Genomic DNA, 15,516 nt, shown 5'->3' with positions numbered 1-15,516 from the left:
GACCAGGTGTACGGAGGAATCAGGATCATTGGCATGGGCTGAGAAACCAGGTAGTTTTGGAATAAAAGGATCACATTGAGGCTTTGCTATACATCTCCCTGGGAGTCATTTTGGAGCAATGCTGCTGGAGACAGCAATACTGCTAGGGCTGATACCATGTTGTAAGAGGCTGCTTTCCAGGCAGAGACTGAGGTGCAGATGCTCAAATTGATTCTGCTTGGATGTGGCTGGTGCAGACTTTCTACCTGCCAATCACACTGACATGAAGAGATGCTGCTTTTGTTTGCTTTTTAAGTTGAAAGGACATTAAAAAAAGCCAGCTGTAGAAAAAAAGCTTGGAGTGAGCAGTCACCACTGGCTTCAGTATAGTTAGAAAAACAGGCTGGTGAATGAGGGCTTCACCCTGAAGAGGAGAAACTGGATGAAGTGATCTCCAGCCTCCTCCACGTGGGTGCTTTTGGGACCTTTGGCCTCAGTTTCAACAGGTCCTGTTGGCAGCTCCAGCCAGCCCAGGAATGCACCTGGCTGAGGTTGCAAGGCGGGACCAACACTGCCAAATGCAGCAGGGCCAGAGATGCCAGAGGGAGTAGAGCTGTTTAAGCCAAAGGACAGTGCTGTCACAAAAAGAGATGAGGATAAACTGGCAATGAACACTCAAGCTGGAAGAAGGAACTATGGAACTTTGGTTCATCCCCAGTGTGGAGGACACAGAGAACAGGAACTGAGTTTTATTCCCAGTTTTCCAGGGAGATGGCAGGACTCAGCACCTGGGAAGCCCTGCAGGACACCATATCCCTTGCCTCCCAGCTCCAGCAGAATGTGTAATCCCCACTTTATTACATACACGTGGCTTTTTTAAGACATGTGGCATTTCCTTACAACTGTCAGCATTGACCTTCATAGCTGCCATGGTGATGAGCACCACAAAGCAGCCTATAAATAACATGAACATGCTGAATGCTGGCCTTTTTATGGGTCCCACTCTTTCTGATTTACTTATATGCAAGATGTTTTACAGGACAACCCAATTAAGTTTGACAGCTGGCTGACAATGAAACCCAGCCCAGTAATGGCTTGCAGACGATTTCTATTAAACCAGGTAACATGACGCAGAAAACCAGTAGAAGCTACTAGTGGGATTTTGCATTTGTACTTGCTGATATCACTGCAGGGTCCACCATGATCTTTACAGTAACATCCACTAAAGTCCTCGCATGCCACAGGAGATGAGCACAGCTCACCTCATTCAGTGCTGAGTACCAGCACAACACCAGGCTACAAGTTTTAGGAGGGACCCTTAATTCCCCCAGCTGCATGCATTGGGCAAACACTCAGTCACAGAGTCCCACCGAGCTTCTGGGATGTTACAAGAACATTGATTGCGTACATTTTGGCTATAACTCGATCTCAGCAGGTCACTCTGCTGTGAATGTAATGCAAAAGTGCTGTCAGCCACCCTGCACTATGAATTTTGTAGGAGGCCACTGTGGAACCAAAAGCCATTGGGGTGCCTTGGTGGCATTAGCACCCACAGCTGATCTGAACTCAGCCACTGCCTGCAGCCAGGCTGATTACCCATGCTTCCACCACATCTTCCAAGACAGGCACTCCTCACACAGCATCTACCGTAAGTAATGTCTCATTCAGCGGTTTTCACCTGATACCTCTGTCATTCCAGCAATAATTCCTATATTCCAGAGGAGGGAGGCAGAAATAAAACAGCAGACCCAGGGCTTCCATTGCTTGTGTCTCATGGCCCCTGGTAAGTCCCATTCCAGGAAAGCCTCTCTCACTCTCTGGACCTGCTTCCACTTTTTCTCCCAACCAAATAAACAACCATGATGGACAGCCCTCATCCCAGAGCTGCTTGAACTGGCTGTCCTTCCCAGCTGGATGGCATTTTTCTTACTCTTTTCCTGCACACTCCTCTACCAATGAGCCAGGGGAGAGCATCCCCAGCAGAGACAGCTGAAAAATGAGGTTATTTACTGTGGAAATAATTAAAAGTTGCTTTCTATGTTGCCCTCCAGGCAAGGCAGTGCCCGGATCCTGCTCCACCTCTTTTGGGAGGCAGGGGGAAGAAAGCCCCCATAGATTCTGGGGGAAAACACAGACTCCACACTTACAAGTAAATGCAGGAGCATTTTTTCAGCTCTTTTCTGCTGGAGCCCAGTACTGGATTTCAGGCCCAAACATCCATTTTCAAATTTTTGATCCTGAATGATTTAACAGCATTGAGGAAGTCAAGTGCCTCATAAAATCACATTCAGTCCCTTGAAAACCCAATTTTCCAGCAATTTTTCAGACAAGGAAAGTTCTGATTGGCTGAGGATTGATGTTGAGCTGAGACACGAACCTGGGGGCCTGGAAGGTTAATGAAGAGCAATGAGTCCCAGTAATGTGACCTAAACTACCCAAGCCCTACGATTATTTGACTTTAGGTTTATAAATTCCCCACAAATTCACATTAAGGGTGCCAGTTCTCTCCTCTCCTTCAGCATTTTCTCCTTTGATGTCTGCTGCATTTTCCAGTACTCTTTCTTCCCTCTTCCCTGCATGATTTTATCTTGCCTTTGCCAAGGAAATCATGTGCAGGGCAACTCTGCAAAATTCTGTTACAACTATAAATTTCCCGTACTCCCCCTGCTAGACTTGGGTGTGAAGAGGAAGTTCAAAGCAATGATCCTCTGTTCCCGTGAATTTAGGCAAGATCCATGTAGGACTGCGAGGCTTCACTGCCAGCTACACAGGAGGACAGAATTAATTAAGAAGTGATTAAGCTCCACCATGACCTCCATCCTGAGCCAGGGAGGAACAAGCGCTGCCCAAAGTCTAAGGGCACGTGAAACTATGAGGCAAAAAAAAAAGTGTGCTGGCTATTAGGTTGTATGAGTTGCATAGGTGCAGAGAACACGGGAGGACCAGAAAAGCTAAAAAAATCAAAGGAGAAACCAAAGAAAACATGAGACTGATTTCTATCAATGAAATTAGAACTGATGCACTGATTGCATTACTGTAACTGCAGAAGTGACGGAAGGAGTGGAAAGTACAAATTTCCCTTCCAGGGGAGCCACTGCTGTGCCACACACTGAAAATCAGCAGCCACACTCACTGAAATTTAAGGTACATCAAGAGAATTCAAACAAGAACAAACCAGAAGCTGGATATTTTGCAAAGGGCTTGAAAGAAAGCTCTAAAATAGGAGCAAATTGCTGCACAGGTAAATTAATTATGTGGAAGCTGCCCAGGAAAAGGATGTGTAGCAGCAATCAAAGCTTCATTAGCACCACTGGTGCGTGGTACCAGCAGATTGGGAAGCCAAAGTGCAGGCAAGCGGCCTGTGTGAGGCAAAGGGTGGTGCTGACACACAGAACCGCTGTGCAGCAGGTTCTGGAAATGCAGAAAGCCAGGGAAGCTGTTGCCAGCCTGGATCTTGCTTACAGAGGTAAACTGCAGAAGGAGCTTAAAATCCAGCTCTGGAAGAGAAACACAGGGTTACATTCAGCAGCAGGGAGCAGTTGCTTGGACGCAGAGCTTACCCAGCCTTAGCACAAGGAAATCTCTTGCATGCTGCCAGGAATCTCCTGCACTTTCTAAATGCAGGCAAGTCCACAGGGGTTAACCAAGGGTGTCCTAACTTTAATAACACAAGAACTCAGGATCTTTAATAATAAAGCTTCTATCAGACTACACTTTAACCTTGCAATGTAAATAATGTGCAAGGGCAGGGGGTGGCTATAGACAAGCTAACCTAAGTTGCCCAGCTCTGCTGCTGCTGCAGAAATGAACCCACAGGGAACAGAAAAGCCATCCCAGGGCAGGGGCAGCCAGCAGCCTGAGCTGTCTGCTAATTGCTAAGGACAGCCAGGGACCTGGGATTTGCTATCTTGCTCAGCCTGGTGTATGGGAAGGGCGAGGGCATGTTCACACGCTGCATGGTTTGCAAACACCACAGGGGGAAAAGGTTCAGCTGAAATCCTTCAAGTGGGAAAAAGCAGCCACATTCAAGGATTAATAATAGCAGCTTTCTTCTGAACTGAAGTTATGAGCAAAACCCCAGAGATGTGCTCGCCTAAGCAGGTAACGCTGTGAACCGTTTCATGTGGTAAGCCCAAAAGCAACTACCCAGAGGCTGTAACATGCTGGGTAGTGCAGCAGTTTTCTGCTACCCACATGAGCAAGGCCAAAGTGTCTTCAGGTGCACACAGCCCTGTTGCCCAGCTATTTCAATAGACAAGGTTTAAATGCCAGGAGTGCAGCGTGGCCTGCAAATGCACATGTTCCCATCTACTTGTGTAACAGCCATTGGAGTGGTAGCAAATGGAGAGACCTCTCATTCTGGGGCCACAGTGTTACTCTGACCCTCCTCCTGGCCCTGAGACCATGGGAGGTTTGGAGAGAGCATGTTTCGAGATGCTTGTCTGTTTGCCCCCTCCAGCCTCACAACCTGAGGGAGGACCTCTTGGCTCCAGGGGAACGAAGGACTTATCCCCTCCAGATCCCCTGGATCTGCTTCCAGACACTTCCTCTGAGAGAAGGAAAAGATGTGATGGTCTTATGAGAAGGGATGGAGATTTTCTTATGTATCCCAAGCATCAAACTCGCATTCAAAGGAGGCTCTCTGTAGATGCTTTGCACAGCTGGGCTCTCACACGGGTTTATCTGCAGAGCTGTCACAGTCCAAGCCTCTGCTTTGCAGCCAGATTTTCATATTCTGTGCTGATTTCCCAAGGGTCTTCATTTGGGCTCATCATCCCCACAGGGATCAATAGGACTACAGCTGCCATCCCTAGCATCTGCAGCCAGCTTTGATGAGCAGCAGCGTGGTCTGCTGGATAAAGCAGGGGATGGGAGCCAGGAGCACTAAAAGCCAACCCAGCTCCTGCCAGGAGCCTCCACCAAGGGCTCAGTTGAGCTGATCAGTGTCTTCAGAGACATCCAAGGCGTGTCCCAGCCAGGCATTAACATCAGTGACCTCGTGTCCGCCTGATTCTCAGAGGAAGCATCGAGAAGCCCTGTGGCTCCAGCAGGCAGAGGAAGCCAGGCAGTGGTCCATTCCCTTTACATCACACGCTAGCCCTTCCCTTGGCAGATGGCTCTGACTTGAGAAGCTGAACGCTGAAAAGTTACACTATCCACGGCCAGGATCAAGTAAGAGGAGCAAAATTAAAATAGTTGGCACAGTCCTACATCACGGCAGTGGGGAGATGGCTGGAGACATCTCTTCTGCCTCAGCTCTACACTTCGGACTTGATGATATCTTAAAGGTTTTTTCCAAATGAGTTGATTCTATAATCCTATGATTTGGGTAATACTGGGGAGAAGCCCTTCTGTGGATTAAGAGTTGTGTGTGTGGCTGGCTGCAGAGCCAAGCACTGCTCACAACCAGAGCCTTTCCAATCTCAGTGAGTGCGTCTGTCCCCTGCCAGCCTGCTCTTTCTAAAAACCCTGTGGAATTACAGGTCCAACAACAGGCTGTAACAGCTGTTATAGAGACCAGACGCCACCTAAGACAGTGCAGAAAATACACCCATAACTGTGGATCACAACCTTGTATAGTATAGGTTGTGCTCCCTTTTGTGGGGATCCTGTGATCTACAACTGATGCACACTTTGTGTTTTGACGCCACCACCCAAATATTTTGTAGTAATGCCAGGTATAACCTACCTTCCTTTACACTTAGCTCTGTGGTTGTTGTACTTGGATGTGCAATGCAGGCATTGCTCAGCACAGAGATTCAAGCCTGATTAGCACAGCAAGAGCTCTACTAATATAACCACACAACGACACCATCCCAGCCCCTCTGATCTGAAGAAACTAAACCTGCAGGGAAACACATTTGTCCCCCCGGTCACTGCACAGAGCCATGTTCTCAGCAGGATCACCTTCGCCCTTGGCATCAACAGGATGCTGGCTTAGGCCTGACCCGCCTGCACATTTCCCTGCTACGTGCTCCTTCAGCTGTAATAAAGCTCCAGGGGAAAAATTAAGGCTGCAGTTCGTCAGGTGTCTTTGTATGCAGTGATGAATTCTGCATCTAGTTATTAACCTCTTTAAAAAGCTCAGTGTTATCTTGTATGGAAGTAATATTAGGTTAAACAGCTGTTGATAACTTATCTCCCATTATCAGCGACTTCATTTGAGGCCAATATTTACCCACATCCAAGAAGCACCGCTGTATTCCCAACGGCATTCTTTATAGAGTCAAATGAGAGCAGCTTTTAATAGATCTTAGGTACTTAGGAGGCCCATATTACCCAAGTGCTTCCTAATCTTCAAAGCATGGCACAAGAAAATTCCCAGGAGAGACAAAGCCTGGACATGGTGCTCAATCTGGGGAGGAAACCTAACCTGGAGGAGAAAATCTAACTTTGGGGAGGAAACCTAACTTGGAGAGCATCTCCTGCAGACACAAATGTGTTGACCCTAAATTTCCCATCTGCTGCCTCCTGCACCAGCCAAGCATGCTGCTGCTCCTTCCTGTCCTTGCTCCCTCTGAAGACAGGTCAGCCAGGGGCTAGTAGGTCCCATTAGGTCCCAATCTTTAGGATGACCCTTTCCCTCCCCTTCTTTAATCCTCTAATGACAGCACTTCAATTCAGGGCTCAGAAGAGACATCCCCTGACCATCATTCAGACTAGCACACGTACGTTCCTCTTAGCTGAGGGTAAATGTTTGTGCTCTTGCTGTGGACACTGTCAAGAGCATCAGTGGCTTGCTTCATGGTATTTTTCCAGGGAGTCCATCCTCTTGTTTTTTACTTTTGCCGGTGCTATAACAGCATTGCAAAGCCTTAGGCAGAGACTGAGACCCCACTGTGCTGGATGTGGTAGAAGCAGAGATCAGAGAAAAGAATTTGCACAAGAAAAAAAAAAAAAAAAAAAAAAGACAGCCCTGCAGTCCAACTTCTCCTACCAGTGTTTATGGGGCATGACCTTGTGCATCAGGCCTGGGATGGGGACTGGGGGTTCTGGGTTCAGATCCCAGGCATTTCTCATCCGCACAGGCACCTGAAGCCCCACACTACACTACCACAGAGACACAACCGGCACCACAGCGTGTGCCACAGTGGTGTCCATGCACACAGCAGAGCTCCTGCTTTCCCTGCCTGGAGTTAGGATGCGTGAAGGCAGAGTTTCCCAGTGAGCTCACAGTCCAGGCTTTGCTCACAGCCTCTCCTCTCCTCCGCATCACCATTGGTTCACACTGCAATAAGAAATTACACCTCAGCAATCGCCGGGCTGTTTTATTACACCATTGCAATTGGTGGAGTCAGTTGAACCGAACCCATGATCTGCAAGCAAACGGCAGTCCTAGGAATGGCCGGGGAGGGTGAGGGACTGTAGTTAAATGCTTAGTCTAAGCTGCAAGTGGCAGATACATTGTGTGTCCCCTGACCCCACCAACCGTGGTGAGTTTATAGCCTTCAATATTGTTACATTAATCATAAGGAATCTCCCAGTTTCTTGGAAATACAGTGACAAGCTCTCCAGGGCTGGTTTCAGTAGTTTTATTCCTAGGTAATAGCCCTCTCCCTCGTTTATAGCTATGTCTAGACACAAAGTGAAGAAGGTGCTATAAACATTTGATGTAAAAACCCTGTCTACCACCTAATTCCTACATTTCACATCCCATCCATGCACTGAGCACATGGGTATGTAGTCTGTGCTACACACCTTCCCAAGCCACCAGCCCTACATGACTGCAGCTCGCTGTCCTCAGCATCGGTGCATGGCACGTCCCCAGGGGCAGCTCAGAGGATATCCAGGGGCAGGAGGCTATACGCTCAAGTCCTACAATCTGCCGGAAGAAAATGGCCAGGTGGGAAGGAAAGAGGTGAGGTGTGCTGCAAATCTCACAAGATGCAATGGGAGCAACTCTGCTCCTGATGGGACTTCTCAGCACTACCCTTCCAGGCACCCTCTGGCCACACAGGACAGCTTGAGGAGGAAGAAATTAAACTCACCTGTAAACAAGAGGAAAGGCAGCAGCTGTTTAATCCTTTTCTGGAAGATGTTAATTCATTATTGATCAAACCAAACAAAATTAACATAATGGATGAAATCCTAAATGTTCAAGGCCTCTCTGCATATCAAAGAAGCATTTACTAAATTTAAATAATGTGTTTAATGCACCCATAGCTCCAGTGACACCACCCAAGTTATACCTCATACAGAGGGAGCTTTTCTACCCATTTCAAGTTTCCCCAGGGCACTTGAAATAACTAAGGCCTCTGAGGCAGACAGATGGGCGTGAGAGTGGTCAGGGAGGATATATGCCTGGGGATGACCCAGCATCACCAAGACTGGGCATGTCACGGGGGAGAAGAATTAAATCATGACCGTGTGTAAGATGATGGCAATGCTGCCCAGGACCAAGCAGACAAGGGGGAGAGCCAAGGAAAGGGCTGATTATCACTATCACACCTCAGCCATGCCAGGCTAGCTCAGGACCAGACGCCCTCACAGAAGTGTCACACAAGTGTAGCATCTGACACTTTGGCCTGTGGTCTTGCAGAACAGCTTGGCTGAGCCAGCTCGTAACACCGGGGACAAATCCAAGAGCAAGCAATCAGGGGCCAATGGCAAGTGAGCTGGTGACCTGCCTGAGGTGACTCCACTGCCAGCAAAGCTGGTGACTTCATCTTATGACAGTAGTTGTTGTCAATTATTTCCCAGTTCTTGTGTGCATTCATGCACTGCACAGCACTTTGGAGCCTTCAAGATGAAAGGTACTTTCACCAGCATTTCAGTGGCTTGTTTCCTATTATAGGTTTGGTTTTGACACTCCCCCACCCTCTTGTCTAACTTTCTCTACAAAGCATTTCACACTTTTTCATCTTTCTTCTGTGGTCCCTAGCCAGGGGAAGAAAAAAAACCAAACCAAAACAAAACCAAAACAACACACCAAACCCCCCTATTTATATCCTCATTGGAAAGCTTAAGATTAATCAGACACAGTGGTCTGGGGATAGGAGACTTTCACAAAGGTGATTCTTTAAGAAAGACATCTGCATACTTCTCTGTGAACTTCTGTCTTCAAAATGGCTTGGTGCTTAAGAAAAAAAAACCTTCGAGTTGTTTTTTTTAAGGAGCCTAGTGGATGTTTTAATTAAGTTCAATAGGAATTCTCAGAGTTACTTGAAGTGAAAATGTGAGCCTATAAGAGCTGCCTTTGAAGCTTGAGTTATGTTTTAAACACTTGATGAGTCCTGCAGAGCTGTTAATCCTTCTAGCATAGCTAATAGCTATTGCTAGATTGCTCTTGAAATCCTGATTTGTTTGTATCTCTGCTGAACTGGAGGCTCCCTCCAAAATGGCAGCAGTCCACCCTGGCACTGTTTGCAGACACCAGGCCCAGCAGCCCCCCACACCACTGGAGCTAGAGGGAAGAGAACACTCGGGGACCCCAGGGCAGGTGGTTGTTAGATGGGAGCCATAGGGGTCTCCCGTGATGCAGGACCACTCTGAGCATCCATTTCCAGGAGCAAATGGATGCTCCTGGTGGCATCCCAGAGCTGTGCTCAGGTCAGAGGCATGTGTGAGCCACTCTGATCCCCTCCCTCAGGGAGGGGATCCCAGCCTTGCAATCAATAGTGAGGCACACCGCAGTCCGTAGCCAAACCTCTGCCATGTCCAGAGTTACTACCTTAAAATAAGAGCTTTGCTTCTCAAATATTTTGATTTCATCTCTTTCCAGATCTGGAGAACCACACGTCACATTGTAAAACTGCTCCACAGCAATGGATTTGCTTAAGGGACAGGTAGGGAGGAACTGACTTTGGGGAAATGCAAATGCCTTCCACAAAGGATGCTGCAGGGAGAGATGAATGCCAACTCCATTTGCATTAGTTCTGTAACTCTGGATGTTTTCCCTCTTCCGTTTAGACTGGAGTTCACACACACACACATGCACACACACGTTTTTTGCCACAGAGCTATTCCGTTGCCAGCTGCTCCTCCCAGGAGTCTTGAATAAATCCCCGTTTACACATGGAGCTACTTGTCAGAGCACCAGAAGGAACCTGCGAAGGCAGAGGGAGCATTCAGGTGGCTGTGATTCAGCAGAGCCCTGCTGTGGCTCTTAGGGCCAGCACAGCCTTGCTCTGTACCCCTGTGCACAGGGAGGGGACACGGATGGACGACCCTGAGCCTACAGCAACCTATCAGTTTGTTAAAGCAGAAAAACAGGCACAGGAAAACACTCTCTCTCTGGATGTAGGTGCTAAATAAGTGAATAAGCAAGGCTGTCTCCCAGGTTGGTACGTGTACACAGCACTCCTAGGGGCTATCCCCACCTTTTCACAGCAAGGCAGCAGAGGAGCTGGGGCCCAGATCCTCCACTGTTTGAAGAGCTCCTCAGAGCACCTGCAGCACACAACAGTGTGCCCAGAGCCAGATGGGGACATGGGAACGCAGCATGAGGGACTCGGCTCCAGATGAGAGCTCCAACTGCAACGCTGTGCCAAGACACGCTTGCTTCCTCAGCCCACCGCTTTGAAACCCTCCTCCAGCACTTTCACAGTGCTCTCTGTTTATTCCCCTTGCTATTTTTTAAAGGGAGCAGGGGGACACCTCTCTGGCAGAAACCCTGCCAGGTGCACGGGAGTTTAAGAACAGTTATGCTCAGGCAGCCCCTGAAGCCACAGAGGTAAATGGGACAGGGCTGGAGATCCTCGTGTTGCTAGTGTCTCAACCTGAGATGTTTTTCTGTAACTGGCTTAGGCAGACAAACCTCTGCTTTCATTCTGACAGGAAAAGCTTTGTGTTGGGAAATAATAAAAAAGAAAAAAAAAATACAGCAGGGTCTACTGTTGGTTGCAGCAAAACCTGTAGAGAGCCCTAAAATTGCAGGATCTGTGCTTATTTCATCTTATGTTGGTGATGCTCAGAGGAAGGGGATTTCTGGCAGACTATTTTGCATGCAGTCACCAGTCTCCCATTCACATCCACTTCTGCAGATGAACCCAGGGCACCCTTTACACCCAACAGGCAACCAGGGGAGAAGACAAGTTCCACCTGAGGTGTGCAGCCAGAGGTGGACATCCTGCAGCCTGAATGCAGCCCAGCACAGTGTCAGCACTGGCAGATCAAGGAGCTACCCTGGATATGTTGGGCCAACAAGCTCAGGAGATGGCAAGGGGATGGTACTGGGACTGGGCATTACAGCAGGCCCAGGAGAAGGCAGCTCACAACTAAAGAGACATCTAGATTCCTGACATAACCGCCATGGTGCACCTAAAGCCTTATGTCAGCTGTCTCACTGCCTAACAATAAGTATGACAATGGCATGTCTGGAGTGAGGACTCGGGATCTCCCTGCTCCAGCTTGGGATCATCAGATCAGGCTCTCCAGGTGATGTGCTAGCCTGAGCACGATTCCCACACACACGGATCAATACCCGACACCCACGGGAAGTCACAGTTCAGCTGCACAGCCTGGCTGCCCAGCGATGGAGACACTGCCACCATGCAAGAAAACAGTGGAAAAGGCTGCAAAACTCGGATATTCCAGGTGCAGGAAAGACCCCCCACTCCAAGTAAAAGCCACCTGAGAGCTCCAGAGAGGCAGGGCGGGACCCCCAGCAGTACTCCTGTTTACATCTAGCCTGTGGGAGAGCAGCACCTTTGCTAGGGTGTAGGAGAGGGAAAGATCCCACTCAGAACACGGTCACTATCCCCAGGGTAGAGCCGAGCCCCTCTCACAGTGCCCCGGGGAGTGCAGTGACCCCCGGGCTGTGCTTTCTCTCCGGCTCTCGCTATCTGAGGTCGGCTGCAAAGAGGCAGGGTTTCCAACTCAGAGACCGGGAGCATCCCCTGCCCGCAAAGCGAGCATCACGGCATTCAGCCCTGCTGCGAGGAGGGCTGGAGAGAGTTCGCATTCCCAGAGGAAAGAGATCAAGCACTGTTCTCGCATCCTTCGGCTGAGGCCTAGCTGGAGAGCATCCCTGCGATCGGGACGACACCGGCATCCCGAGGGTCGGGAGGCTCGGGTATGCCCTTCGGGGACACCCCGTCCCACAGGTCCTGGCCAGGAGCTCCCGGGCTAAGAGCAGGTTTACCGTAGCCAAGTTTGATCCAGAAGCAAGAGAGGTTTCTCCCGCATCATCCCAAGCAGCTGGCTCTGCTTCCCCCCGCGACCCGGCCGCAGACCCTCCTTCTGGGGACCGCGTTGGCCGCAGTCCCCCGGCACCCCGCGCGGCCCTGCCCGAGCGGGACCCCGGCCCCTGTCGTTGCCCCGCCCGGGGTGGGTCGGGGGGAATAGGGCACAGCGGGGAGCGGAGGGGAGGGAGAGCGGCCGGCGGCGGGGAGCAGCCCGGGGCAGCCCCATCCCTGCAGCATCCGATGGCGGAGTGGAGGTGGGGGGAAGGGGGGAGGAGGGAAACGGTGCCCGGTGGGACCGCAACGGGGGAAACTTGTGCCGCGTCCGGAGCCCGGTGAGGCGCTAAGGCAACGCGGGGCTGTTCGGAGCCACGCCAGGGGCTGGGTATCGGCGGGGACCCCCGGTGCTGCCGGCCGTGCCTTACCTGCTGGAGCCGCTCCGGAGGCTGCGGTCCGCGCTGTAAATCCGTGTGCCGGGTGCGGCGCCGGGCGGGCGGGCGGGTGCCCCCCCCTCGGGGGGGCCGCGGAGCCCCGCCCGCCCGCCGCTCAGCCCTGCAGCGCCCACCGCCCCCGCCGCGCTGCCCACCGCCCCCTCCCCGCCGCCAGCCGCCTCTCGCCGCCCCGGAGCTGGTCCCGCGGCCCCGCGCCGCGCTCCGCCGTCCGCGGGAGGCGCGCTGGGGGCGGGCGGCGGGGCGGTGCGGTGTCGGGCGGAGGGGAAGGGGGGCCCCCCCGAGCCCGCCACTGTGTCCGCAGGACCCGTGAGGAGCCGCGTCCCCCGGGACCCGCGTTCCCGGGCGGTGGAGGTTCCTTCACAGCCGTCCTGCGGCCGGGGACCCCCATCCCCCTTCCTAGCACCCGGGAGCAGCCCGTCCTCCGGGATCCCGTCCCCTTGCAGCTGGGCGCTGGGATTGGTCCCAGACCTCGGGACTCCTGTCCGCATCCCAGCGACCTAAAAGCGTGTCGCTTCAGAGTCCGGAATACCTCCCTCCATCCCACCGTCTCCATCCCCATCAAGGGAGGGTACAGTGAGTCCTAGAGCCCCGGAGTCCTCAGCCCCAGCCCCTGGGGCTGATCTTAATGCCATAGGCCAGGATTCCCTGTCACCATCCTGGGGAGCTCTGATCAGAGCCCAGCACGCTGTCCTTCAGCCATTCTCCTGTGCCCCGGGGGTAGCCAAGCTGCTCTGCTGGAAGATGAGAAGGGGCTGCCCAGTCTTTTCCCACACCCCGTAGCCTGTCACCCCATAGCAGAGGTCCCGCACCATCCCATGGGGAGCCCAGGCCAGGCACATGCCCTGTCTCAGTATCAATTTTTCAGTCCCCCTCCTGCTCATGCCTTCCTACCTCCCCCAGCCCTGCCCAGCCACGGGTACAGTGCTTCAGCAGCAGCACTGCTGTGGCAGCTCTGACCCCGACAGCACTGAAAGCATCCTGCCATAAGTAGATTTTCGGGGGGGGGGCGGGAATGGGAACTGATGCCACTAGAAATCTCTTAACTCCACAGACCTTGGCTTTTGACAGCAGCAGCTGAAATGTGGTGTGTCCTGTCCTAGACATCCAGCCTAAATTTGAGTGTTTTCTGGGGTGCAGAACCAGTGATCCAAGAGAATTGGCTCCTTGGTTAGCTGTCTTCATCACCAAGGGCATGCAGCACTGAAAAGCGAAGGACAGAGGGACCCCAGCCTGCAGCCCTGCTTGCATCCTTCCTGCCTGCTGGTTCACAGCACTTTGCAAAGAGGGAACTGCTGCACCTTCACTGACATGAATGGGGGACCCTTGTGAGATGCAGAAAGCAACGTCCCACTGCTTCTCAAGCAGTAGACCCCTGACACAGCTGACTGGCTCAGCTCTCTGGTGTGGCTACTCTTCCTCTGCACTGGGATGCTAACTAAGGGAAAATTATCGAACCCAGCTCCAGTAATTTCTTGAGGTAAAGGCTGGAGGCTGCTCTGCACCAGTCACTATGATGGGCTGGGCACACATCCCAGGAGAGCAGAGGTGCCTTCAAAACCAGTCCCCTGTAGCTAAAGCTGCTCCAAAAGAATAAACCCTCTCCAGTTATGGATGGGACTGTGTGAGAAGGGGACCTTCTCAGGCAGCTGTATGAAAGCAGATTAAGGCAGCAAGTGTGTTTATATGAATATGAGCTTAATCCACTAACCAGGTCAATCAAAGCTGCAAGTGATGCTTTTCCCCTAGAGTACCTTGCTATTCCTGTGCCTGTTCCTACATTGCTGCAGGAAAATAAGCTTTGTCTGGCACATACAGCAGCTGCCCTCCTACATCTGGACTTGCTTTATCTACGCAGGCCAGCCACAACCCTAATTTCCAACCATATTAATGAGCAATACTATAGATTGCTATGAGGGACCTGTGGCCATGCCAGGTATGGCAGGAAGGCCTAATTTCTGAGCTGGAGCACCAATATGATTGGGATGTGAAGTCATGCAAAGCAGGGCAATTTAGAGGTCTCGCTGTGCAGTCCTGGTCACTTATCACACTTATGCTGAATTATGCTTCACTTACACAACCTCTAAAGTTGCTACTCCAGTGAGGCAAAGCCAGTTCTTATGCTAATTCGACTATTTGTTAGTATAATAACTTTTACTTGCATTTACTGTGCAGCTTAATATTGTCAACACTCTTTAATTTTGGTGTGAGAGTGCTTTACAGTGAATTATAACAGTAGAGGTTAATTTGCAGCAATGCAACATTCCAACAGGCTCATATCCTTGGGGTTTATAGCTGGAGAGATTTGTACATCATTGTACCTGACCTCATGCACAACACAGGCTGCTTACCCAGTTATTTCTGCACCACAATTTGTATTTGACTTGGCCATATCTGACAGTTTCTTCATCATGAAGCATATCTGTGTTTCCCACTTGGGAGCCCTGCTGAACCTTCTGAGACCATGTCTGCCCATGCCCCATGCCCACAGACCCACACTAGGTATCATACCCAGGTATGCTGGGTGGCAGGAGACGTTACAGAACAGGCAGCATACAGAACATGAGCTCAGAGAGTTTAACTGTGAATCAAAGCTTTGGGCCATTTAAACCAGCTCAGAACAAGGTTTAAGGTTTTTAAGGGTTCCTGTTTGGAAATATGCATCTGTTGGCTGTGTGTCATAAATATCCCCATTTATCCTGCTGGAGCTGGATTAATAATTGAATTGAAGTTTGTGGTTAATTGATTTGCTGATCAGTGGAAAGAAGTCATGAATAATTTATTTGACAAACCTTATTCAACCATCCATAAAGCTGGTCAGTCACTGAAAATAATTAGTTACAAACACTCAATTTTTCAGCTGATGGCTTTGTCCACTTGCAAATACACCTCACACTTGTTGCCTCCCAGTGTGGGTCCCCACAGATTTCTCCTCATCTTGAAGAACAGAGGCTGCTCTTCAAAAC

General features: G+C 50.7%; 1 protein-coding gene across 1 annotated transcript in view; it reads right to left on the bottom strand.

Moving 5' to 3' along the window:
- Positions 1–12,611, bottom strand: part of TMEM121 (transmembrane protein 121) — a 43,535-nt gene extending 30,924 nt beyond the window's left edge. Inside the window, exon 1 of the mRNA XM_062616295.1 lies at positions 12,527–12,611. The gene's annotated coding sequence lies outside the window, so the exon portion shown is untranslated. The remainder of the gene's footprint in view (positions 1–12,526) is intronic.
- Between the last annotated feature and the right edge of the window lie 2,905 nt (positions 12,612–15,516).

This window comes from Pezoporus occidentalis, unplaced genomic scaffold (assembly GCF_034315485.1).
Source record: "Pezoporus occidentalis ecotype Australia unplaced genomic scaffold, CSIRO_AGI_Poc_V1 ctg189, whole genome shotgun sequence".
NCBI classification, from domain to species: domain Eukaryota; kingdom Metazoa; phylum Chordata; class Aves; order Psittaciformes; family Psittacidae; genus Pezoporus; species Pezoporus occidentalis.
This window is presented reverse-complemented; position numbering and strand designations above follow the sequence as displayed.